Raw genomic sequence first — 19,120 nt, 5'->3', positions numbered from 1 at the left:
TTCCTACCCGGATGGGCTCATGCATCGAGACGGTGTGTTGCACTTTCCGTTAACACCATGTGCGTACACATTGTTAATGGGATGATGTCGCCTCTTAGGCAAGGTCATCTCGCAGCCATGTAGGCTTGTGCGAACCCATTTAATCACTCTTGCAGGGTGCTTGTCCAAGTCTCTTGACAAATAGGCATGGGTGAACCCACCGAGGGTATGTTAGTATCTTAGTAGTGGTATTAACGTACTTCTGGATTCCCCTTATATGGATACGGGTTTTGTATACTTGGTTGCTTATATAATTGTATATCTGCATTAATCTTCCATTGGTGGATGATTCCTTGTTTTCTCCGTACTTGTACCGGATGTGAGGATGAACCCAGGATCAATGGTGGATTCGATTTTGATGCATGTACCCTGTAGATCCGAGTGGACCCATAGGATAGGAGGACTCACTGATATTTAGTAATCTCATCCCAATTAACTTATATTTTTCAGGTGCAGTTTAGTAGCGTTTGGTCAGTAGCAGGTTTGGACTGAAGACTTGGAAGTAGTGATGGCTCGGAGACCTTGTCAGATCTCATCTTCCGCTGTGCAGATCCATTGAAGACACATGTTTTGTTATTCTTATTAGAATTTCATGTTGTACTTAATATGGATCTTTCTATAACTATAGCTTTTGTATGTACTCAATATCAATTTTTAATGTTTCATGCATAATATACTAGTCAGTTATGTATGGGGTGTTACAGTTGGTATCAGAGGCAGGTCGATTCTCGGCCGAGCCATGAGACATCACTAGAAATTCCTTTCCTCCTCACATGTGTGCGTTGCTAGCCTGATTTTACTAATATCTCATTCAGTTGTTGAACTTGATCAACTCATCGAGTGAGTGTGAGACAGTAAAAATTACGGCAGAGCCGCCACGAGGACTCGTAAACCTGTAAGTGTCGTGAACCCAAGTAGAAAGGATCGGTTGGGTGGTGAATTTTATATGGAAGCTGGATTTATTGGACGAAGTAAGTAGAAGGAATATTGGAGTTATCATACTTAAGAGGAGCGTTTGATGCAAAGAAGTAATACCTGAACTACCAAGGTGTGGATTGAGAAAGCTAGATCCCCCAGGATTTTGATTGGACGAAGCGAAATTTCCTATAAGTCTTGGTAATAGCAAGGGAAATCCAAACAAGATTGAGTAGGAGCCTTGTAAGTGAGATTCTTCGAAGGTGTTGAGCTGGTAATTAGTAGGATTCAGTACTGATGATGTTGCCGGTGTTAAGTGCGACTGATGAGCTGATAGGACAGAATAACCTTTGGAAGTGCGGACACGGAAGTCAGACCTTTCTGATTGTGCTGGTACAGACAGTAATTGGATGGGCGGAGTAATAGATCCTGATCCAACTTAAAGTACCCTAAGCGAGAGTAGTTACCTAGTAAATGTTGGTGGAATGTACTAGTGTGGTAACTTACGTTTGGGCGAGGGTTGAATATCCGGTCGATAGAAGAGGATATGTATTTCTGTTCTTATTATTTTATATTTAAGTTCTAGAACTACGCTAGATGGAATATGAAATGATGTAGAAGCGTGAAATTATGCAGTAACCTAAGTTCTTGTTAGTTGTTGTTCGTCTGACCCCGAGTGAAGCCATAGAACTACGCTTGGCGTTGGGCGTTCAGGCGAGTAGGAACTAAGATCTATTTGGAATATCAGCAGGATGATCGCAGTTGCGTCGGATTTTAGGAACTATAGTATTCCTATCTAAACTGAATTATCCTGGGAATCTCATACATGTGTGGGACGAGTGGGTACGTGCACTGCATGGTAATCCGAAGTTGAACTTTAGATCTTCGTGTTTGGCGTTTTGGCTTTCCGAGTAAGTAAACCTTGGTGTGTAGCACTCTCAGGTTTTAGCATCCTTAGGAGTGTAATTTGAAGGACTTGAGGAACGATGAACCATTGGAGGTCTGTTCAGACACTTGTCGGTTGTGATTTTAGGATACGCGTGGAGATCGTTATACGCCACGGAGCTAGATTACCTGGATACATGGCCTCGGAGTTGGACCACTGATCGCGACTTTACGTGTCTGTTAATCTGATGACTGCAAGTGCACAGTCGTGTCGTGTAGTTTTAAAAGATATCGAATCCACAGGGACTATGAATCGATCTACCGTTATCTAAGGTTACTATGTAAAGCTAAGGCTACTAATATTTTGATTGTTCCTAAGGGAGAATGATTGTGAATAATAAGAAATATAAGAATGAACAGTTATCAATATGTGTTTCGTTTAACTTTAGGTGATCCCAAGGTCCATTGGCTGATGCATAATTCAATTAAAAATCTTTACTAATTAAATTGGTTAAAAATCCTCGTCTCAAACTTTCGCTCTGTTGATTTAGATTACTAACCTAACTCTTAATGTACGCTTTCGCCATCCCATTAGATATTAGAAAAGCTTTTTGGAAACAACGTAACTAATAAAATGCCTGTTTTATGAAGTTGTTATCTATTTAAATCTCCTAATCTTAAACTTTCGCTCTGTTGACTCGGAACATGCTAATATCCCTAACGTACACTTTCGCCATCCCGCTCGGGTGTAAAAACATTTTTTGAAAATAAATATGTCCTAATTAGTTTAAATACGCTTTCGCCATCCTTAAAACTAATGTCCTATGTCTACTATCCAGTTAAAGATCTCAAGCTTTCATTGTATTGATTTTAACCTTTGACCGTCTTAAATCTCAAACTTTCGCTCTATTGGTTTTAAGACTTACTAATTAAATTAGACATACAAACCAAAAACAAGTGATAATTAATAAAAAATAGTTTGAGCCAATTTATTTCAGATCCCATAGTTAACTTACTTTACATACCGATACCTTAGTAAATTAGCCAGACATATTAATGCAGTTAAGCATGCATAAATTAATTTGACTTATAATAAAAGGCATGTTAATTGGCATATAATATATCATGCATATTCTATATAAATAAAGGCGGTAAATATTAAACCTGAATTAAATAAATTGCAATTGAATCTTCGAGTACTGAACTTCCACCACAGGTTGGCTGGATCGTTCTTCGGAATTTAAACGGACGGAAATTAAAACAAGAAAATAAAAGCGATAAATCTAACGTAAGGCTAGATTTTTAAAAGATTCCCAACAATTTCCAGTGTAGAAATCGTTGTGAGAAAATAGACTGTTTGAATGAAAGCAGGAAGAAAATATAAAGCACGGTACAATTTCGGCAGCACTTCGTTAGCAGGAAATCAGACATTGAGAACTGAGGTGACTGCTTCTATTTATAGGGGATGCTTTGCAGTTGCGTTGCGTGAAAAGAGGGACTTTTTCAGACTGGACCTGGAGACGTGCGTCTCCACTTCTTCAGGAAGCTCCCTTGAATGACTTGAGACGTGCATCTCAAGTAGAGAAAATGTAGGGGACTGGAGATGTGCGTCTCCCTTTTGCTGATGTGGCATAGAGACGTTGGAGACGTGCGTCTCCACTTGCTTGTGTGGTTTGGGCCACGCACACTTGATTCTCAGTGGGCTGGTTTGTCTCCTTTTGGGACTTTGGGTCTTCTTTAGCACATTTGGGCCTTATTTGCACCTCCTTTTCACTACAGCACCCATTTTTCATCTTTTAGGCTTAAATAGTGGTCGTTTTAGCTCCATTTCCTCTCCTTTTCACAAATAGTCATAATAAGAGTGTAAAACCTGAAACAAAGCAAAAAATCGCGTAATATCATAATAAATCAACATAATAAACGGAAAATGCTATAAACATCTATGGATTTCAAGCTAAATATACGATATAAAATCGTGTTATCAAATTCCCCCAGACTTGAACCTTTGCTTGTCCTCAAGCAAAATAATAAGATAAAGATAGGAGGACATCGAAAATGAAATACGCTTCCACCACGTCGTTCGGTCATACTCAGCTACATAGTGTTCTTGTTTGAAAATAATGTTGCAGATCCTAGCAATAAGCTTATAGTAGCGACACTAGACAACTCCCAGCATGCATACCAATCCGAATCATGCCATTATAGCTTGACCTTGACTCGTCATCATGTTTTACCCTTTTCATTTGCGCGCAGTCACATTAAGCCCATTATCTTGACACGCATATAGCAGAGCAGTCGGTTAGTGACTATGATCCTTCTTATGGAGTTCTGTACCAGATGACTTCTGAACCAATCAACAATGAGTTTTTAAATTCTTCGTATTTGAAATTTGTGACCGTTAGGTTAAATGATCTTGTGAGGATCACCTTACTTAGTAAGCACATTTCTTTTTAGCGGTTAAGCACATAATTATTATTATGAGGATCATACACTTATATTCATCGACTCTCTGCGTAGTTGGTATCTAAGACGGTGCCGACTGCTAGAATAAACTACTAAGGGTTACTTCAAAAATTAAAGTCGATGGTTTCGGTGTAAAGGGTATTCAAATCGGTTATGCATACTTGGGGGTTTTAGAGTGTTGGGACAATAATGATATTGACTTGAATCTTTATCAATTTCTATGCGTTGAGTGCTTGAGTAGCTTCGTATTTCTCGAACGTGTGGGGTTGTGCGTTTATCGTTTTGGAGTAAAAATTTTGTTATGGCTCAAGAAAATGGAAGAAATTGTAATAACTACGAAATTATACATAAAAGACTTGAAATTCCATAAATATTCTTTATTGAATTAGAAAAACATTACAAGGAAGGGAAATAAAACTGAAAGGAAGGGAAATAAACTAAGTAATACGACTCCCCCAGACTTAAATGATGCAGTGTCCTCAATGCATTCTAACTACTCCTCAGTGTTGCGGTTGCAAGAACTGCTTGCGCCTCTTGTACGAACACGGCGACGTCTATCAGTAGGAGAGCCATTTGCTTGAAAGTTAAGATCATTCAATAGTGTAGCAATTTCAGCGTATTGGCCTTCATTCCTAATAGCGTAGTCACGGTGCTCTTGTTGTATTTCTCGAATAAGCCTTAATGTTTCATCTTGATTAGTCTGCATAGCTTGAAAGAGTTGATCTTGGCGTTGAATTGCAGCATACATGGCATCAACAGTGATAGGCGGAGGGTTGTTTTGAGGAGGTTGGTTGACATCAGCTTGTTCTTGGTTGAGTCTTTCTTCATTTGCATCCACAGGTTCATTAGGATGTTCAGGTTGGTTTTCTGGAGGATTTTCATTAATGAGCCTCCAATGCTGAACATAACGGATGTTGATTTGCTCTGGGCATGGCAGGATGACATAAGGAATCAGGACTTTGTTGACGACCAAAGTGTACCGGTTGTCATGGCGGGGTGAAACCAAGTGAGAGTCACGGCAGTATGTGAGATCGAGTGATTGAGCAGGCATCATGAGATGAGAGAGGGAGATGAGGTCATCAGCGAGACCTAAAGCACAGGCCAAGGAAGTAATAATTCCGCCAAACAGAAAGGGGTTTGTAGCGGTGGCGTTGATGCAGCCTTGGATGTGTTGGAGCATAAAAGGTGCGACATTGAAACGGATGTTGTTAAGCGCACAGTAGAGGAAAAATAATTCATTTTGGTTTACCTTGTGGTTGTTGGATCTAGCAAAAATAATGTGCCCCAAAACACGTTGAAAATAACGTATAGCGGGGTTTTGAATGTGAGAAGCATGTAGAGCTCTCCAACCGGTAGGAACTTCACCAATAAGATTAAACCAAAATTCGGAAGCAAGTTCTTCCCAAGATCGGCCATTGAGTTCTTGAAAGATTGTGCGAAGAGCATTAGGTGCATTATTAAAATGCAAGTACGTAGCTACTACTTCTTGATCCAGAGTAAATTCACGGTTGAACATTCAAAATTGGATGCTACCGGTTAAGAGCGGTTGATCAGAAGGAGTGTCGTAGTTGAAAGAGCTCAAGAACTCTAAGACGAGCGGCTCATAAGTTGGTACGGGTTTGGTACAAAGATGGTGTAGGCTAGATTTAGTGAGTAAACGGGTGACACCATCTATGAGACCCAGAGTTTCTAGACATTCGATGTTCACAAATTTTGTGGGAACAACCGAACGTTCATAGAATGCGAGGTATTTGGTTCTTTGAGCATCGTTGTCATCCTCTCGAAAGATAATATTTGCAAGTTTAGGAGGTGGCCTCTCTGGACGCACACTACGGATGATTGAACGTGGAGGCATGATGAGTTTGAAAAGAAAAAAAAAAGTAAGGAGAGAAGAAGAGTAGAAAATGGTTTGGAGGTTGTGAAGAAGAAGAGTGGTGGTGGTGTGGTTTTATAGTGAGGTTTGAAAATGGTGTGGTTAATGGAGAATTAAAATGGAATTATAGTGGTGTTTGAAGTTTGAATGGAATGGAGAAATGGGAAACGATGTGGAGTTAAAGAGGTGAATGATGGAGGATGAATGAGGTTAATGGTGTTTAAATGGAAGAGATAATGGGGAGAATCAAAAAGTTTGAATTTTGAAATTCAAATTCAAAATTCAAAAAGGAGAGTAAATGAGTCTTCTGCGTGGTCAAACACAGACTGCTGGCCTTGGGAGACGCGCATCTCAGGCAGTCAGTCTGCTAGGGGACCGGGCATGGAGACGGGCGTCTCCTGTCCTTTGCGTGCAGTCTGCTGGTCCCACGTGATTGGAGACGTGCGTCTCCTAGCTTAGGCAGGTGGCTGTCACGCATGCATCGGTGTGGAACAGTTCTGACAGATAGGATGAATTAGAGAATAGCACAGATTGGATATTTGATGTTACTATGAACAGTAAAATACCATACTGAGTAAGTTATAAGCAAAATATATAGCAGTCAGACAGCAGAATATTATAACATAGTAGCAGTAATGAATAAAATATTGCATTTCAAATTAAAAACTGGTACTGAATGTTGACAGAATTAGAGTTTAAAAATGCAGAAAATTAAAATCTAAACTAGGAATTGGAAATTGCTAAAACTAGAAGTAAAATCTAATAATCTAAGTGGTAACATCTAGCCACGTCTATTGTTGTGCACATTAGAATAAATGTGTTTGAAAACTTCGTCGAATTGAGCATTGACGGTGTCGATGAAATCGAAGAAGTGCATTTGCAAAGTGTGTAGCTCGTTGCACACATGTTGTATATCTTGTTGTAGTGCAGTGATGGCTTGCTCATGTGTGTTCTGATTAGGCATTCTTTGGTTCACTGATGCGGTGGATGTAGCAGGTTGTTGAGGTTCAAGCTCGATATTAGTCATATCAACAGTATAATCATCAGTAGGAGTCTCAGGCTCATACCCGGAAATGGGTTCATCTTCAGGAAGAGGTTCATAATCAGGAATGGGTTCATCTTCAGGAAGAGGCTCATAGTATTTAGGAGGAGTGTCAGGTTTAGATTCCGATACGTGCATTTCCTCATCAAAATGTTCATAAGCTTGTGGGGTTTCAGGTGAGGATTCTCTCTCATGGATCTGATCATAGTAAATCCAGTTAGCAGGGTTGTGCACACTCGTCCTTAGGTTCGGTAAGGTGAACTGATCCAATACTTTGTTATCACGGAGTAAATCGAACTGATCAGGTCCAAGGTTACCGATGATACCTCGGTTAAAGCAAAATTGAATGTCCATAGAATTGTGGGAACCCAGAGGTGTCAATCTAAGTAGAGGTATTCTCAGGCCTATAGCATTAGCAATCATAGTGACAAATCCGCCGATCCTAATAGGTAAAACTTCGTCTTGCGTGATGCGCTCGAAGTTTGTTAGCATGAATGCGATGGCATTGACCGGACGATTCTGAGAGGAGCAGAACATGATGAATAACTCTTCTCTAGAAACTTCAGTGACATTATCGGGTTTACCAAAGATGTAGTGAGCAATGATCTTATGAAAGTATCTGAAAGCAGGGTTATGGATGTTCTCAGATTGAAATTCGTTCTCTTCAGGGTTATCGTTTCCAGTGATCTTGCCCCAATATCTTTCCAACTCCCAGTATGCAAGACTGTCTTCAGCTACTTTGGTGTATGCATCTGATCCATGAGGTAGTTCTAGCATTTCAGCAAAATCTCGGATGCAAAAGTTAAATTCCATACCAAAGAGTCGAAAAAGGATGACTCTTTTCCTCAGCCCTTGTCCACAGTTAGGAAGATAGGCCAAGGAACTCAAGAATTCCAGAGTGAGCTTCCGGTAGGTACTAAACTTGCGGAACAGGTGAGAACCGGTCCAACCGATTTGGTTCAGCAAGTGCATGACGCTCTCTTCGATACCAAGTCTTTCCATAGTCGGCTGGTGAGGATAGCAAGTCAAATCCATTTGTCTTTCAGCCAGCTTATCAAATCTTGCTTCTTGTCCTCTACCACGGAACATAACTTCCATATTATCGACTACTTGCATCTTGATTAGTTAGTAGTTAAGAAGACCTAGAAGTTGAAAATATTAAGATTAAGTTAGAACTAGGCTAGTGTTGATTTAAAAGGAAAATAAAATAAAATAATATAAAATAATATAATAATAAATATAATTATAAAAAGGAAATATTTTCTCGATTTAAGATAACGGTTATAATTATAGTGATTATTATAAAATGTAGGAAAAACATAAAAAAATAATTAAAATTAAAATTAAAATAATTCAAAATAGAATAGATTATTTAAATAAAAATAAAAAGTTAAAAATAAAAATAAAAATGATAATAAAATAAAAGAATAAATAAATGTGGGTTGTCTCCCACCAAGCGCTTTGTTTTATGTCGTAAGCTCGACGATTTAAAAATAGAAAACTATTTTTTCGAATGAGCGGGCAGCTCGTCAAGTTTAAAAAGTTTGATGTTTTCATCGTGTTCGAGATGGTGGTAATACTTAAGACGTTGCCCATTTACGACAAAAGTTTTGACGGTTTCTCCTTTGATTTCTATCGCTCCACTCGGAAATATGTTAGTTATTTCGAAAGGGCCAGACCATCTAGATCGTAACTTCCCAGGAAATAATTTTAATCTAGAATTAAATAGAAGTACTTTATCGCCCATGTTAAAAATTTTCCTAGATATACGCTTGTCGTGCCATTTTTTCGTTCTCTCTTTATAGATTTTGGCGTTTTCGTAAGCGTCTTGTCTAAGTTCGTCTAATTCGTTTATGTCTAGAAGTCGTTTCTCACCAGTGGCGGTGTAGTTTAGAATTAAATTTTTAATGGCCCAATAGGCCTTATGTTCTAACTCTACCGGAAGGTGGCATGATTTTCCATAAACGAGTTTGAATGGGGTAGTTCCTATTGGATTTTTAAAAGCTGTTCTATAAGCCCATAAAGCTTCATTTAACTTGGTTGACCAATCTTTTCTAGATATAGCAACAGTTTTCTCCAATATTTGTTTTATTTCGCGGTTAGATACTTCGACTTGTCCGCTTGTTTGAGGATGGTATGGTGTAGCTATTCGATGATTTACTCCATATTTTCGAAGGAGTTTCTCAAGGATTCTTGAAATGAAATGAGACCCACCATCGCTAATTACCAGTCTTGGCACACCGAACCTAGGAAAGATGACGTTTTTGAAGAGTTTGATAACTACTCGTGTATCGATTGTAGGGGAAGCGATAGCTTCTATCCATTTTGAAACGTAATCGACAGCTACGAGTATATATTGATTTCCAAACGATGATGGAAACGGACCCATAAAGTCTATTCCCCAGACGTCAAATATTTCTACTTCTAGAATTCCCTTTTGAGGCATTTCGTCACGTCTCGAAATATTTCCGGTTCGTTGGCATCTATCACAGTTTAGTACAGCAAAATAAACGTCTTTCCACAGGTTGGGCCAGAAGAGTCCAGATTGAAGGATTTTGGCGCAGGTTCTAGATGTGCTATGGTGTCCTCCACATGGTGCAGAATGACAGTGTGTTATTATGCTTCCTATTTCTTCCTCGGGTACACAACGTCTAAAGATTCCATCGGGGCCTCTTTTGGAAAGGAGCGGGTCGTCCCAATAGTAATGTTTTAGGTCATGGAAAAATTTCTTCTTCTGTTGGTAACTTAGATCAGGAGGAAGTACACCAGCAGCTAGGTAATTTACAAAATTTGCATACCAAGGTGTGTCAGAGCGGACTACAGCTACTTCTGCGAAGTTATTAGTTTCAGTGATTGGATGGTATGGTTCTAATTTGTTAGCTTCTAACTGAGCGATGAGTCTTTCGTAAGGGAAATCATCGTCAATTGGTACTTGTTCGGGTTTTAGATTTTCCAATCGAGAGAGGTGATCTGCTACGACATTCTCAGTTCCCTTTTTATCTTTAATTTTCAGGTCGAACTCTTGTAATAACAGAATCCATCTCAACAGTCTTGGTTTGGCGTCCTTCTTGGTTAAGAGGTACCTAATGGCGGCGTGGTCAGTATATATGATTATTTTGGCTCGTATCAGGTAAGAACGGAACTTGTCTAAGAATACGACAGCTAGTAATTCCTTTTCTGTCGTGGCATAATTCATCTGAGCTTCATCTAGGGTTCTACTCGCATAGTATATGACATGTAGTTTCTTATCCTTTCTTTGCCCTAGAACGGCTCCTACAGCATAATCGCTTGCGTCACACATTATTTCGAAAGGTTCATTCCAGTCGGGAGGTTGCATAATTGGCGCAGAGATTAATGCTTGTTTAAGCGTATGGAATGCTTCAGTGCATTTATCAGTAAAAATGAATTCGGCGTCTTTCATCAGTAATTCGGTTAAGGGTTTGGTTAATTTAGAGAAATCCTTAATGAAACATCGGTAAAAACCAGCGTGTCCTAGAAAACTTCTTAATTCTCTAACAGTTTTGGGAGGTTGAAGGTTTTCGATAATTTCGATTTTGGCTTTATCTACTACTATTCTTCTATCCGACACGATGTGTCCAAGTACAATTCCTTGTCGAACCATGAAATGGCATTTTTCTTAATTAAGGACTAGATTAACGCTTACGCATCGTTTAAGTACCAATTCAAGGTTCTCTAAGCATTTTTCAAAACTTCCTCCACAGACCGAGAAGTCGTCCATAAAGACTTCCATTATTCCATCCAGCAAGTCGACAAATATTGCCATCATGCATCTTTGGAAGGTCGCGGGTGCATTGCAAAGTCCAAAAGGCATTCGTCTATAAGCGAATGTACCATAAGGACAGGTAAATGTGGTCTTCTCTTGGTCGTCAGGGTGGATAGGAATTTGGAAAAATCCGGAGTATCCATCCAGATAACAGAAATGTGAGTGTTTAGCTAGGCATTCGAGCATTTGATCTATGAAGGGTAACGGGAAATGGTCTTTTCGGGTGGCTTTGTTTAGCTTCCTATAGTCAATGCAAATTCTCCATCTAGTTTGGGTACGTTGTGCTACAGATTCGCCTTTTGTGTTAGTGATTACAGTAACTCCTCCTTTCTTTGGTACGACGTGAATAGGACTAACCCATTTACTATCGGATATTGGATATAATATTCCGGCTTCTAGCAGTTTTTGGATTTCCTTTTTAACTACATCGCTCATAATTGGATTTATTCGCCTTTGATGTTCCCTAGAGGTTTTACAATCGTCTTTGAGCATAATGCGATGCATACAGAGGGAAGGACTTATTCCTTTCATATCTGATATGTTATATCCTAAAGCGGTTGGGTATTTTCTCAGGACAGTAAGTAATTTTTCAGTCTCGGTTTGTCCTAAATCGGCGTTAACTATAACTGGTCGGTTTTATTCTTCGTCTAAGAATTCGTACCTAATATCGGTGGGTAGTGTTTTAAGTTCTATAGCAGGTTTCTTAGGTCCAGGTATAGGATCAGGAGTTAATGCTAAACATTCACTCAGGTGATTATCTTGATATTCCCCACGCCAGTTGTCATCTTCAAAGATCGGCGGTATAAGAATTCTTAGGATCTCGGTTTCCTTATTTGGTTCGGATTTTATTTCATTACACATTCGTCGATTATGTCGGCAGAGCAGCATGTGTCAATTATAGAAGGTGATTTTAGGAATTGGGAAGGGATAAATTTTATTTTCTCTTCTCCCACTTCGAAAGTAAGCTTTCCTCGCTTGACGTCTATAATTGCACCAGCGGTTGCTAAGAATGGTCTTCCTAATATGATCGGGATGTTAGAATCTTCTTGGATATCCATTATGATGAAGTCAGTTGGGATGTAGAATTGGCCTACACGAACAGGGATATTTTCTAACATTCCTACAGGGTATTTAACTGAGCGGTCAGCTAGTTGAAGAGACATTCTCGTTGCCTTAAGCTCACCTAGATTTAGCTTCTTACAGGTTGAACGAGGCATCAAACTAACACTGGCTCCTAAGTCGCACAAGGCTTTCTCTATGATGGTTTTTCCTATTACGCAGGGTATAGAGAAACTACCAGGATCTTTCAGTTTGGGAGGCATGTTGCTTTGGATGGTAGCGCTACATTCAGCGGTAAGCGTTACAGTTTCGTTATCCTCGTGTTTCTTTTTGTTTGATAGGATTTCTTTTAGGAACTTAGCGTACGAAGGCATTTCAGTTATGGCTTCTGTGAACGGTATGGTTATGTTTAATTGTTTCAGAAGTTCTACAGATCTTTTAAATTGCGCTTCGGTTTTTGATTTAGCTAATCTCTGAGGGTAAGGAATTGGTGGCTTATAAGGTGGCGGTGGAACGTAAGGTTTTTCTTTTTCAGGTTCCACTTCGTTGTTGTTCTTATTAGACTTAGCAGTTTGATCATCAGTTGATGTCTTTTGGGTTTCCTTTGGTTCTTGTTGGGACATCGGTGCATTTTGGGTTCTGGGATCAATAGGTCCATCGTAGTTCGTTCCACTTCGTAGTGTTATCGCGTTCGCATGTCCTTTAGGATTAGGTTGCGGTTGAGCAGGAAACGTGTCAGCTGGGGCAGCAGTAGGTGCTTGTTGATGAGCTACTTGTGAAATTTGAGTTTCTAACATTTTGTTATGCGTAGCTAAGGCATCTACTTTGTTCGATATTTGTTTTAGTTGCTCGCTATTGTGGATGTTTTGATTTAGGAAGTCCTTATTGGTTTGTTGTTGGGAAGCTATAAAGTTTTCCATCATGATTTCAAGATTCGACTTCCTAGGGGCGTTTTGAGCAGCTACAGGCGCTTTTTGATAGCCAGGTGGTACAACAGGTGCTTGTCCAGGCGCGTACAACGCGTTGTTGTTTTTATATGAAAAGTTCGGATGGTTTTTCCATCCAGGGTTGTACGTGTTAGAATAAGGGTTTCCTTGAGCATAGTTTACTTGATCAGATGGGACTCCAGTCAAGAGTTGACATTCGGCGACTGCATGTCCAGTCAATCCACAAATCTCGCAGTTAGGTGCTACAGCAGCAGCGGTGGCTGATGGAGTGATGGTTAGGTTTTCGATCTTTTGAGTTAAAGCGCCTACTTTAGCGTTAACGCGGTCTATACCACTTATTTCGTACATTCCTCCTTTGGTTTGGGTTTTCTCTAGAGAGGCTCGTTCTCCACCCCATTGGTAATGGTTTTGTGCCATGTTCTCTATAAGGTTGTATGCTTCATCATGGGGTTTGTCCATTAATGCTCCGCCAGCAGCGGCATCTATAGTCATTTTAGTGTTATAAAGGAGACCACCATAGAAAGTATGGATGATCAACCATGGTTCGAGTCCATGATGAGGGCATAGTCTAAGCATGTCCTTGTAAGGTTCCCAAGCTTCGAAGAGTGATTCATTATCTTTCTGGGTAAATCCGTTGATTTGACCTCTTAGCATAACAGTTTTGCTAAGCGGAAAGTATCTCGCTAAGAATACTCTCTTCAATTCGTCCCATGTAGTTATAGAATTAGAAGACAGGGATTGAAGCCACGCTCTAGCTCTATCTCTCAAGGAGAAAGGAAAGTGACGTAATTGAATAGCTTCGGAACTAACGTTGTTAGCTTTGACGGTGTCGGCATATTGCACGAACACAGATAAATGAAGGTTGGGGTCGTCTGCAGGGCTTCCAGAGAATTGATTCTTTTGAACAGCTTGGACCAACGAAGGTTTCAGTTCGAAATTGTTCGCCTCAATCGCAGGTGGTGCGATACTTGAGTGTGGTTCAGCGCGTGAAGGAGCGGCATAGTCTCTAAGAGGACGAATAGCAGCCATCTCAAACTTCGGGGTAATTTGATTGATTTGATCAGTAAAGGTCAATTCCTGATTAATCGGAATTGGTGCTACTTCGGGAAGATTGCGAGCTCGACGTTTGACGTTAATGAAACGTTCGATCTCGTTAATTCGTTGTATTAAATCTCCTCCTTGTGAACGAGTATTTGGCATACAATCGTTCAAAAAGACAGGAAAGAATTGCCCTAGTCTCTACAGTGTAACAGTGAGTTACGATATCGACTTAAATAGTCCCCGGCAACGGCGCCAAAAACTTGATCGCGACTTTACGTGTCTATTAATCTGATGACTGCAAGTGCATAGTCGTGTCGTGTAGTTTTAAAAGATATCGAATCCACAGGGACTATGAATCGATCTACCGTTATCTAAGGTTACCATGTAAAGCTAAGGCTACTAATATTTTGATTGTTCCTAAGGGTGAGTGATTGTGAATAATAAGAAATATAATAATGAACAGATATCAGTATGTGTTTCGTTTAAATTTAGGTGATCCGAAGGTCCATTGGCTGATGCATAATTCAATTAAAAATATTTACTAATTCAATTGGTTAAAAATCCTCGTCTCAAACTTTCGCTCTGTTGATTTAGATTACTATCCTAACTCTTAATGTACGCTTTCGCCATCCCATTAGATATTAGAAAAGCTTTTTGGAAACAACGTAACTAATAAAATGCCTGTTTTATGAAGTTGTTATCTATTTAAATCTCCTAATCTCAAACTTTCGCTCTGTTGACTCGGAACATGCTAATATCCCTAACGTACGCTTTCGCCATCCCGCTCGGGTGTAAAAACATTTTTTGAAAATAAATAAGTCCTAATTAGTTTTAATACGCTTTCACCATCCTTAAAACTAATGTCCTATGTCTACTATCCAGTTAAAGATCTCAAACTTTCGCTCTATTGATTTTAACCTTTGACCGTCTTAAATCTCAAACTTTCGCTCTATTGGTTTTAAGACTTACTAATTAAATTAGACATACAAACCAAAAACAAGTGATAATTAATAAAACATAGTTTGATCCAATTTATTTCGGATCCCACAGTTAACTTACTTTACATACCGATACCTTAGTAAATTAGCCAGACATATTAATACGGTTAAGCATGCATAAATTTATTTGGCTTATAATAAAAGGCATGTTAATTGGCATATAATATATCATGCAATATCTATATAAATAAAGGCGGTAAATATTAAACCTGAATTCAATAAATTGCAATTGAATCTTCGAGTACTGAACTTCCACCACAGGTTGGCTGGATCGTTCTTCGGAATTTAAACGGACGGAAATTAAAACAAGAAAATAAAAGCGATAAATCTAACGTAAGGCTAGATTTATAAAAGATTCACAACAATTTCCAGTTTAGAAATCGTTGTGAGAAAATAGACTGTTTGAATGAAAGCAGGAAGAAAATATAAAGCACGGTACAATTTCGGCAGCACTTCGTTAGCAGGAAATCGGACATTGAGAACTGAGGTGACTGCTTCTATTTATAGGGGATGCTTTGTAGTTGCGTTGCGTGAAAAGAGGGACATTTTCAGACTGGGCCTGGAGACGTGTGTCTCCACTTCTTCAAGAAGCTCCCTTGAATGACTTGAGACGTGCGTCTCAAGTGGAGAAAATGTAGGGGACTGGAGTTGTGCGTCTCCCTTTTGCTGATGTGGCATAGAGACGTTGGAGACGTGCGTCTCCACTTGCTTGTGTGGTTTGGGCCACACACACTTGATTCTCAGTGGGCTGGTTTGTCTCCTTTTGGGACTTTGGGTCTTCTTTAGCACATTTGGGCCTTATTTGCACCTCCTTTTCACTTCAGCACCCATTTTTCATCTTTTAGGCTTAAATAGTGGTTGTTTTAGCTCCATTTTCTCTCCTTTTCACAAATAGTCATAATAAGAGTGTAAAACTTGAAACAAAGCAAAAACTCGCGTAATATCATAATAAATCAACATAATAAACGGAAAATGCTATAAACATCTACGGATTTCAAGCTAAATATACGATATAAAATCGTGTTATCAACCACCATGTTGGTACTACCAGACGGGTATAATGCCACAGTATCGCTATCGTGCACATGATGCGTGAGTCATCCTTTTTCCGACATGTGTGGGACAAAGATGATCTAAAGCTCAAGGTAGAATTCTGATTTGGAACTCATGAGACACAGATCCAGACTCTCATAAGGTATGTGGGATAAAGATCCATACATCGTGCTCGATAGTGGAGGAATAACTAGACAGACGATGGTGAGATGGATCAAGATCCAATGCTATACTTATGGAGACTCTGAGTGATCATGATCGCGTGAGTTAGTATCAGATTGTACCTTGGGAATGCTCTCGTTTCATGAAGTGTTAAGTTGGCAATTTTACATGAGTGTCTAGAGTGAGACTCATGTGCGGTCATGATATCCTGGTCAGCATGGTGAGTGGCTATCATGTACCATTGGCTACCGGTGATGGAATATGCGAATTGTATCTTGGACTAGTTTGATGTGTGACATATCTGGTAGAGTGTCTGTAGATACTTTGAGTGAAGACATGTCAATCTTGGTAAAGCATAGACATTTTGGTTTGAGAACTGCTGAGGAGTTTATAAGAGAGATGTTCGAAACACATAGTGCAATTTCTTGCATTGTGGCTACACTCCGACCGTTGGAAGCACTGCAATGAAGGATGCAGCCGCCGAGGAAGTTAGTTGAGTGTCTGATTGAGAGGTGGAACAAGCATTAGATGACTGTGTGAATGGAGTGTGGCTATGGGAGGATTGTTATATCAGTAAGTCGCACGAGTTATCAGGGGTGATACTACGCTAAGAGAATGAAGGTGTATGGTTGGGTAGAAGTTGTGTAAAATTGCTAGAGTTATCATGAGTTGCAGTACGTTTTTGAAGGGTTTATTATACCGTCTAAGCAACCCTACTTGTGGGAAGGGAAAAAAATAGCAATTGTACGCTGTGGAAATCAGTGGCAAGGACGATTTCTAAGTCAATGAGCATGTGGTTTTCAATGTCTTGAAACAGGAGCGTGTGCTTAAGTTGTGATAGATGGATCTAATCTGAAATGATGGAGTAACTAGAGGCTTGGTTCTGGGAAGTATGCAACTTCGGAAAGTAGTAGTCGATGATGGATGTATATGGAGTTCTGGCACGTGTTGTAATTAGACGACTGTAGATAAGGAATTATCGTGTATTAACGGAAACTAAGTGAATTATGGATATAACGTGACTCTGGGGATTTCAAGGTGTGTGACTTGTTGGAATCAGAGTAGGGCAACGGATCAAGGAAGAATCAGATAAGTCTGAGGTAGGAATGAACGGACTATTTGTAGGATTTTATATTGGGATGAATGTATCTTCCTAAAGGAAATTATCGAAGCAGTGTTTTGTTCATTCTAGTCTCTCAAGGATCACCATAAACTTGAGAGGTGTTGTCAATGGGCCAGCTTGGGAATACATTTTTGTGGATGACATACGGTCCAATGTTTGTAGGTTATCAGTTTAGCTTGTAAGTCACAAGGGTTGGACTTAGTATCAGACCGTTGAAATGCTGAAGGCAAGTGAAGGATTGCAATTGACGTAAGTTCTTTGTGGTTATGCCTTGTGTACTATGATTGTACAGGAAGATTGGGACAATGGTAACAGGTCAGTTGTTGAATTTCACCTCTCATCAGTAGAATCTTGTGTGAAGTTGTCAAATGTCAAGGCTAGAGTTGCAAGATGAATAAACCTTCGCGGTTTACGGTGACAACTGTTATGTCTAAACTGGAGTAAGGGTTAAAGTAAAAAGATTCAGTTGTATAAGTAAAGGTAAGTTTAAGACAATCATCCTAAGACTTTGGAAACCAGAAGTTAAGACCAAGACATTTGGCTAACGCTTAACGTCATTGTATGGACTTTGGTGGAGAATAATTTGAAGTGTCGTCATAGAAAGGAATTTTGTAGCAAGAATGCTTGGATGGGAAGTAATTCAAGGAGCCTGAGTGAATCAGTAAGTGTGTTGGACAAGGGTGAGCACAGCAGAGTTTGAACAGCAGATATCCAACATTCAGTGCAGAGCAATGAAGGTCGAGGACCCTGGAAGGATCTTTCCCCACGTATGTAAAGACGAAGTATCTGAATAGACGTGTTGCTTGACGGTTAAGGTTTCTAATCATGTATAGTGGGACACAAGTATTTTGGCAGATTATGTTTCTTCGTATGGAATGATCCTCAGACAGAGTAGTGAGATTACCTAAGGAGGAATGCGAGTAACATTTCATCCCCTGGTTGGTATAGATTTGGACATGTTGTTTTCGTGGTGACTGGAAAGAATTCGAGGACGAATTCAATTTAAGGGGGGGAGAATGTAATATCCCACATTAATCCAAGAAAGATTATAATTATGAAGTGCTAAGAGGGAAACAATGGATTAATTATAATTAAGAGAAGGTTAGTTGGAATAGAAAGATGTTGGTTAGAAATCAACCAAATGGCAATGTAGTAATTTTGGCTTAGTTGAGGGGCACATTGGACTTTAAACATGAGTGCATGGAACTTAAGACATGTTTGGTAAGATAGTGTTCATAAAATCAGAATTTATGAGAGAAATAAAAGAGGAATAACTTAAGAACAAGAGAGAAGAGAAGAAGCTCATGGAGGTCATCTTCAAGTTCACTTTCGCACCTTGGGTACATCTTTCACTAAAAAGGTAATATCTCTCTGCTCGTAACTCCGATTGAGCTGATTATGGTTCTATTGGAAAGCTACCGAAATTCTCTTCAGTTTGCATATAAATTTCGCACTCATAGCCTGTTTATTGATGGAGATAAACACATTTGAAGTTGATCAATGGATGCTGAAAGTTAGCAAGAGAGAGTTGCGGATTTGGCTAGCTTGAATGTAAAGTTTTTTTCAAGTTAAGGATTCAATGGCTGCATGATCATCATCTCAACCTCCTTTTTAGCAAGGTGAGTCCTTAGTTAGATGCTTTGGGGTTGCATGTGAGGGTTATGATTGGGGCTTAGAGATTGTGAGATAATTGATAAACATATGATGCTAAATATGCTAATTTTCGTGTTAATCCT

General features: G+C 39.5%; 1 non-coding gene across 1 annotated transcript; it reads left to right on the top strand.

The window, feature by feature from the left end:
• Positions 1-13,554: 13,554 nt before the first annotated feature.
• On the top strand, positions 13,555-13,661 carry LOC131608365 (small nucleolar RNA R71). The gene has a single exon (XR_009285630.1). It is a non-coding gene; the product is annotated as a small nucleolar RNA R71 (small nucleolar RNA).
• Positions 13,662-19,120: the final 5,459 nt, after the last annotated feature.

This window comes from Vicia villosa, linkage group LG5 (assembly GCF_029867415.1).
Source record: "Vicia villosa cultivar HV-30 ecotype Madison, WI linkage group LG5, Vvil1.0, whole genome shotgun sequence".
Lineage (NCBI taxonomy): Eukaryota > Viridiplantae > Streptophyta > Magnoliopsida > Fabales > Fabaceae > Vicia > Vicia villosa.
The sequence above is the reverse complement of the archived record's forward strand: the minus strand, read 5'-3'. Positions and strand labels throughout refer to the sequence as shown.